The following is a 6,906-nucleotide window of genomic DNA, read 5'->3' as shown; positions in this document are numbered from 1 at the left end:
TATTACAGAAAAGAAAGAAGGAGCCCAAATGATCTGCTCCAGAGCCCTCAGTCTTACTCAGAGATATCAAGGGATGATGGCAAATTAGAGAATAAAAAAAGACATCTCCATTTTTTTTCTAAGGTCTACTTTCTGGTTGCTAGCAGATTTTTTTTCTGCTGGAAATTACATATATACTACAATTTCATTATTATTATTTACAGTGATTTCATGCATGTTCCCTGGTGTGAAACTCTGTGATATCCAACACACTTTTCTTTTGGAAGTTGAAAAAGACTTCTTACAGAAAGAGAGACCTTTCAGCCTGTGACAGGAACAGCGATGGCTGCCAAGTGGAGATGCTGATGGCATTTGTGTACCACCTTTGTGTTATTTATGACTTTTACCCATCCTCATCCTGCCCAAGTCATCCCAAATACTTCTTGTGGCAGAAGGTACTGAATTGTTTCCTAATGGAGTCTGCTCCTGAAAAATCACAAACCTCAGATGTTCAAAGCAGCAGCCAGGCCCAGAGTAATGAATACCCTCATATTAAGGGTATGTTTCTGTGGCAAAGCAAGTACATTGGGCGTCCTCTCATCTTCTCCTTTTTGAGTTTTCAGGTTGTCATGCAAGCTTTTTTTCAACTTTTCACCAAAATTATCTGCAGTGGCCTCTTTCAGCTTAATGCTGTGCCCAGCAGCAGGGATTTTGAGAGAGGCCTCAGTTTGCAACACCCACTGCCTGGATTGCGTCTCCATGCAAACAGCCCAGGGGGAGCGGGACAAGCCAAACATAAGCTACAGTGTGAATAAGCACAGGGAAGATGGTGCTGGGAAAGTCTCCTGGGATCTTGCTGTTCCAAGTGGCCATGCCAGACCCCCTTCTGAGAAGCTGTCTCCAGCTTGCTGGTTTTGCCTTGTTCAAGGAAGTGAAGTTTTGTACGCTGTTTGTAAACAAGCGGAGCTGTGTCAAAACCGCCCCCTTCTCTTATCATAACTCTTCTTACCAGAAAATTACTACAGAACCTTGAATTTTGGCTAGGCATGGAGGTAAAAACACAAGAAGAAGATAAATACTAATTTAAATACACAAGGTTTGCTTGGTTCTCTTCAGGCGTCCTGCAAAACTAATTTTCTTCTCCTCCTTACCCCCTGCCTGAGGCACCCATTGTCTATAATTCAGGATTCACTTGGGAATGTAATTTCTCTTGGAAGCCATCCTTCCTTGTTATTTCTGATTATTTTTTTTCCCCTGGAACTTGCCATTTGCGGGAAATACTAATGATTTCTGAGTTTGATATAATTTGGGCCAAAGCTGAAAAAGAAAAAGAAAAAAAAAGTCCTTGAACTGACAATATGGCCTTTTCAGAGAGCTTCATTTTGCTAGAACACTCCTGAATTACTGTATACATTTTTGTGTAATTTCAGGATAGCATTCTGAGAAGTTCCTCTCTAAATGCATAATGCCATTGATTTTTCAGTGTAAGGCTTGATTTTAGCCATGGATTTCAAGGAATTTTACAAAGAACATCCATATAATGACCCTCATTCTAAGGAATGTGAGATTTTAAACTCATGAGAGAGGATGATTTGCTCCACATCACACCATACATGTGTGGAATTGTTGGGAAGAGAAGGCAGACTTCCTGTAAGGAAAGTCAATAATTCACAGAACATACGCAGCAGACCCCATCCCTGTATCTCAGCATGAGCTCATGGTTTAATTGGCTATGTACACGATTCTGAGTCACTAATACAGAGTCTATTGGAATGAAAGCTATTTTTGAATGACCTCTCTCAAAGCTTGCAGTTCCATTTATTCATTAATTTTAGTTCTGTTTAGATGTTTAGATGTTTACAGCATCCCATTTGTCTAGTTCTGTTGGTCTGTAAAAGAACAAAATGTACTATTTATCAGACCTGAGTCTATATAAAGAATGACGCCCTATTGGCATATAAAACTGGAAAAATATGAAATAGCTAAGCTGCCTTTGGCATCTACCGATTCAAGTTGGATTAGTAGAAAGAGAAAGGTCAAAGTACTGGCAAATTCCTTCTCTCATCTGGAGGGAAGTGAGCAGAAATCTCAAAGGCAGAAAGTACATTCTTCAATGTGGGATTTTGACTGATAATATAACAGACTGAGCAGAGAATGTGGGGGAGGAAAATCCAATTGATTTAAGTAAAATGTAACAGACACAGCTATGAGTAGGTTTTGTCTCTATTTAATAATAATGAAAAAAGGTTTTAAAGTAAAGCAATTAATTGGAAATTATTAATTTAAAGGTAATTAGTTGGAAGACATCTGTGAATGACATCATCAAGCTAATAAAATGTTTCTGAGTTTATTTTCTCTTTTTTTTTACATTGCTTTCATACAGCTGCAAATTATATCTCTTCCTTTGCTACAACACATCTTGTTCAAAGCCATTTTTAAAAACCTCACAGTTAATGGTTTGGTGAACAGTAGGACTTAAAACCAGAACCAGAATTTCCCTGAAAACCCAGATGGTCTTTTTCACTTTTTAAATGGGAAATGATGCATTTCATGCTTCTGAAACCAAATGACTAGGACCTGGATCCTCAGTCCAGGCTGCAGAGGCCTCACGACATTTAGTATGCAATTTTTCTCTTCTTTCCTATGCCATCAGTTCATTATGAACATCTCCTCTCCCTCTCCTCTCCTCTCCTCTCCTCTCCTCTCCTCTTTATCCATGTAGTACAAACCTAGAATCAGCATTGTCCTGAGCCCTCTAAGCTGCCTGGTGCAGACCAGTTCCTGTGGTCACAAGCAGACCCAATGGAATGGGCTCCCTGCTGGCTCCAGGATCTTTGTAGGGCTGAAGTATATACTGTGGGCTCCTTTTTGGCATCCATACATTTTTTATCAGGCACTGGCTGTTGCTGGTGCAGTCAGTCACAATTTGACCTATATGCTGGAACAGATTTGGTGGATGCTGATGGCAGGGGAGTGATTCACTACCTGGCATTATCTGATTGCACCAGTCAGCAACTCCCACGAGTCTGGGGGAAAAAACCCTAAAAGCTCTCACTGAGCTATTTTGTGACGGATTTAAAGCCTGGAACGTGTCTTTCCACAAAATACACTTACCCCTCACTATACTTAGGCATGTTCTCAGAACAATCACTCGGGATTAGCTCTCAAAATAAAATTGAAGTTGCAGCAGCAGGCATAGCAGGGCTGTTACCAGCAGGACCCAGACTGGGTGCGTGCTGAGGGTAACAGCTGGTGCACAGAAATGAACAGCCAGCCATTGTCCCTGCACCTGGCCGGTACCGCTCCCACAGCCGGAGACGATAAACAGGGCAGCCACGGAGAAGATTGGTGTATTTTTATGGAGAGATATGAATTAAATGGTAATTGTGGCAGAAGTGTATGATGTGTAGGAATTATGTATAAATGAGATGTGATGAACAAGATCTTCCACTTTCCCCCATCAAAGAAAGCTTTTTAGCTCTCTTGTCTTAGGAACAGAACAGAAAGACCTTGGGGAGAGGGTCCTTTCACAAAATGGAAAAGAGGGGAATTGCCAGACCAGGAATGCAAATGAGCTTTCCAGCACTCTGGATAAGACTGTAATCCTCATTATTCCTTGTGGGTGCAGTGGAGATTTGGATTGTTGCTTTTGTTAGCTAAATGCAACCGAGCCATGACTTGTACAGGAGGCCCATCTGTTTATAAGGATGAGGATGGTGGGAGAACGGCAAGTGCTGAGCTCAGCCTGCCCTGCTGCTCGCAGAGGCGGGCATACACAACTGCTACAAACCTTGGTGATGTTTTCAGACATGGAATGTGGAATAGCTGACTGGTATCATCACAAAGGCCTTTGCCTGGTGACTGGGAAGGGACAGGTAAGCCTGCTGCACTGGCTGTGTTTAGGAGGCTGGAGGAAGAAACCTTGTCCCTGTGCTGCAGCTGCTGTGGTCCCATCACCAGGAAATAAGGTCTGGGTCAGTGGGACTGAGTTTCAGCACAAGGAGAACATCATGCTCATGCTTTGCTTTGGAGTTAAGACCTTCTTCACCTTTGATCACAAGTGCTCAAATTCCCTTGAGTTCAAGGGACTACATGCAGCACCACTTTCCTGAATTTCACATACAGCTCTGCAGCTTTACAGCATCCCTACCACAGATATCTAAACCAATCTTCCCATTCAATTGAGTAGTAGCAATTAGTAATAGCAGAACCCATCTCCTGAGATCTCATTATAAATCCCCAAACCCGTGCGTTTACACAAAATTAGTGATAGCACGAGAGACTAATCCCCTGCCTGTTGCTCATCCCAGGGATGGCAAATGTTTCCCTACTGGATTTTTGGAAACTCAATTGAGTTTTTCAAAAGTAAACACCACAAAAGTGAAATAAAGACTTTCCCATCCCTTCTCCTTCAACAACTGTTGCTATATCACCTTCCTACAGTTGCAGAGAAAACTTGCCCATGTGTGTCTTGGAGCCTTTGCACAAAATAGCATCCATTATTCAAAGAATGAGTAACAGCTGACACATTATATGCTGTGTTTCCTTTTCCTTTTCTTAAGAAATGGAAGGAAGAAATGCTAACTAGCAACTTCTTTGTAGTAAACACTCATGGAGAACTGGGAAAATTTCCAGGTTATGAATAATTTTGTGTTTTGCAGCTTCCCAAAAATTGGGTGTTTTTCACAGACACATGATATTCCCATGGAAAATCTGTGCCCTTCCTGTAATCTCAGCAATAACTACATGAAATTGATATATTTTTCTTCAGCTTCATCACCTACCAACTTCTGAACAGCAGCAGTGAAGGTGAGAAATGCCACCAATTTTCCCTCAGTAGTTGCAAAAGCTATGAATGTGATTGGGAAGCAAAGCTCCCAAGACTTGAAAAATACTTGGGGCTTCACAAGAGTCTGCATTCAGTTGTCACAAATTATTTCTGAGCTGAGAAGCTCACATTTTCCCTGACAACCTTCACTGGCCAACTGCAACGAGCCTGTCTGCCACTATTGCACACTAGGGACAGAGAAAGATGCTTCAGGAAACCCAGCTTTTATTGTCTTTAAAGTTGGAAGGCTTCACATAACACTACTTAGGAAAAATGGTAAGTGACTTCTAGGACCAAAACTACTTACTGAGACTGGGTTGAAGAACCAAAGTCACTTCATCTCTTGATTTTGGAGTTTGGGTCAAAGCCATTGAGGAGAGGAGAGCTGCAGCACAGATATGTCCAGGCACTGAGTGAGTGGCTTCACTAACAGGGGATGGGAAGAAATCACCAATAGAGGTGACAGAGTGAGAGGTTGAGGGACTCATTTCTCCTCAGAACAGCTATTTGTGAATGGCAACTAACTGGAGCCCAGATGTGAGTTTTTAGTCATCTCAAGCAGCTGGGTGAGCAGTAATCTTTTATCTGTAAAGGTGACAGTAATAGCTAGCAATAAATCAACCAAAGTACTCCATTTTATCTCCCACAAAGAATGTTTTACTTTTATTTCTTTGTTATGGGTAGTTGTATTTGATCAGCTTGAGCCTGGACGTAAATGAACATTTGTTGTTCGATTCATTGTTTGGAGAACTGCAGAGGTCTGAGTTTGAGTCTTCACTATTTTAATCTTATTATTTCTTTTTAAACTTATCCTTATATAAAAGCACCTACATAGAAAGTTTAGAATACAGATTTTTGCACTGAATATTTCTGAGAGGAAGATTCCAAAATGATTCACAACCTCTTCCCATTAGCTCTCTCTCACACTTTTTGACAGCCATGGAGTGGAATATGTCTCTCTGTCAGCAATTTAAGTAGAATGGCACTATTTTATCTTCTCCCATTTCTTGTCGACTGACCCTGATTTCAAGTGTCTAGTCTGTATCTATTGAGAAAGTCTTGTTTGTTCCTATACCATCATACTGATTAGGTGCAATAATTTATTTCTGTTATTGATGTTTTCAAGCTCATTTTTTAACCTCAAAGGAGATTACACCAAGAATGAAATACCAGCCGATACCTGTAAACCTAAAATATATTGCTTTGGGGAATTTTTCTTCTCGGTAGAAAGCAGACTTTGTACATTTTCTCTGCCTCTTGATTCTTTCTATGTGCAGCTCTTTTGAAGTATACAAATGTGATGCTGTTTACACTGCTGCAGCAGTGTCTTAAGGTGTCTTCTATGTTCTAAATCAAAATTCAGTGAGATTTAACAATTTGTGAACGGCTGCAAATTAGGTATGCTAAGGTCAGCTTTCTGGGAGTGTTGCTAGGTCTTTGTATAGAGAAAGAAATAAAATATTAAAAATTACAAACAAGAATAAAATGCAGTGAAAGGTGGGATGTTTTGCTAACATCTTACTTGTTTACTTACTAAAGAGATCATATCTATTCTGATAAAACAGGCAGCATACATGGTAGCACCAGTACTTCCCAGCTGGTGGAAGAATTTCTTCAGCCTCAGAACATTACAGCAGGTCTCTGCTGAAACTGCCAGGAATGACTCAATCTCTGCACTTGATGTCTGTGATCTCACTCTGAGAAGGTCTTCCCTATACATGGCATAACCCTTGCAAGGGCAGAAAGGCTGACTGAACAGCACCAAGATTTGACCTTTCGAACAAGGAAGCTTAAATTATGCAAAAGTGATGCTTCAGATATTACACTCCTGTACCCAGCCATAGAAGTTACTCCTCCAGCTCTTCTGATTCACAGTAAGGAGCTGCTGTCTTGGCTCAAGTGGAACCATTTAGTCTGGCATTCCACAGCTACTCTGGACATGTGAATCAGGTCCCTATTTCACATCCATGGAGTTTTCACCGTTTTATAGGAACTTGAAGGCTTGAAAAGTTTTTCTTGGAGGTCTGACCCCCTGTTACAGCAGTCAAGCATCTTTATGTGCCTGTGAAATAATGGAAAGGTTCTGTTTCTTTTATTAT

The sequence above is a fragment of the Pyrgilauda ruficollis genome, unplaced genomic scaffold, assembly GCF_017590135.1.
Source record: "Pyrgilauda ruficollis isolate IOZ18807 unplaced genomic scaffold, ASM1759013v1 scaffold24, whole genome shotgun sequence".
NCBI lineage: Eukaryota > Metazoa > Chordata > Aves > Passeriformes > Passeridae > Pyrgilauda > Pyrgilauda ruficollis.
Note: the sequence above shows the minus strand (reverse complement) of the source record.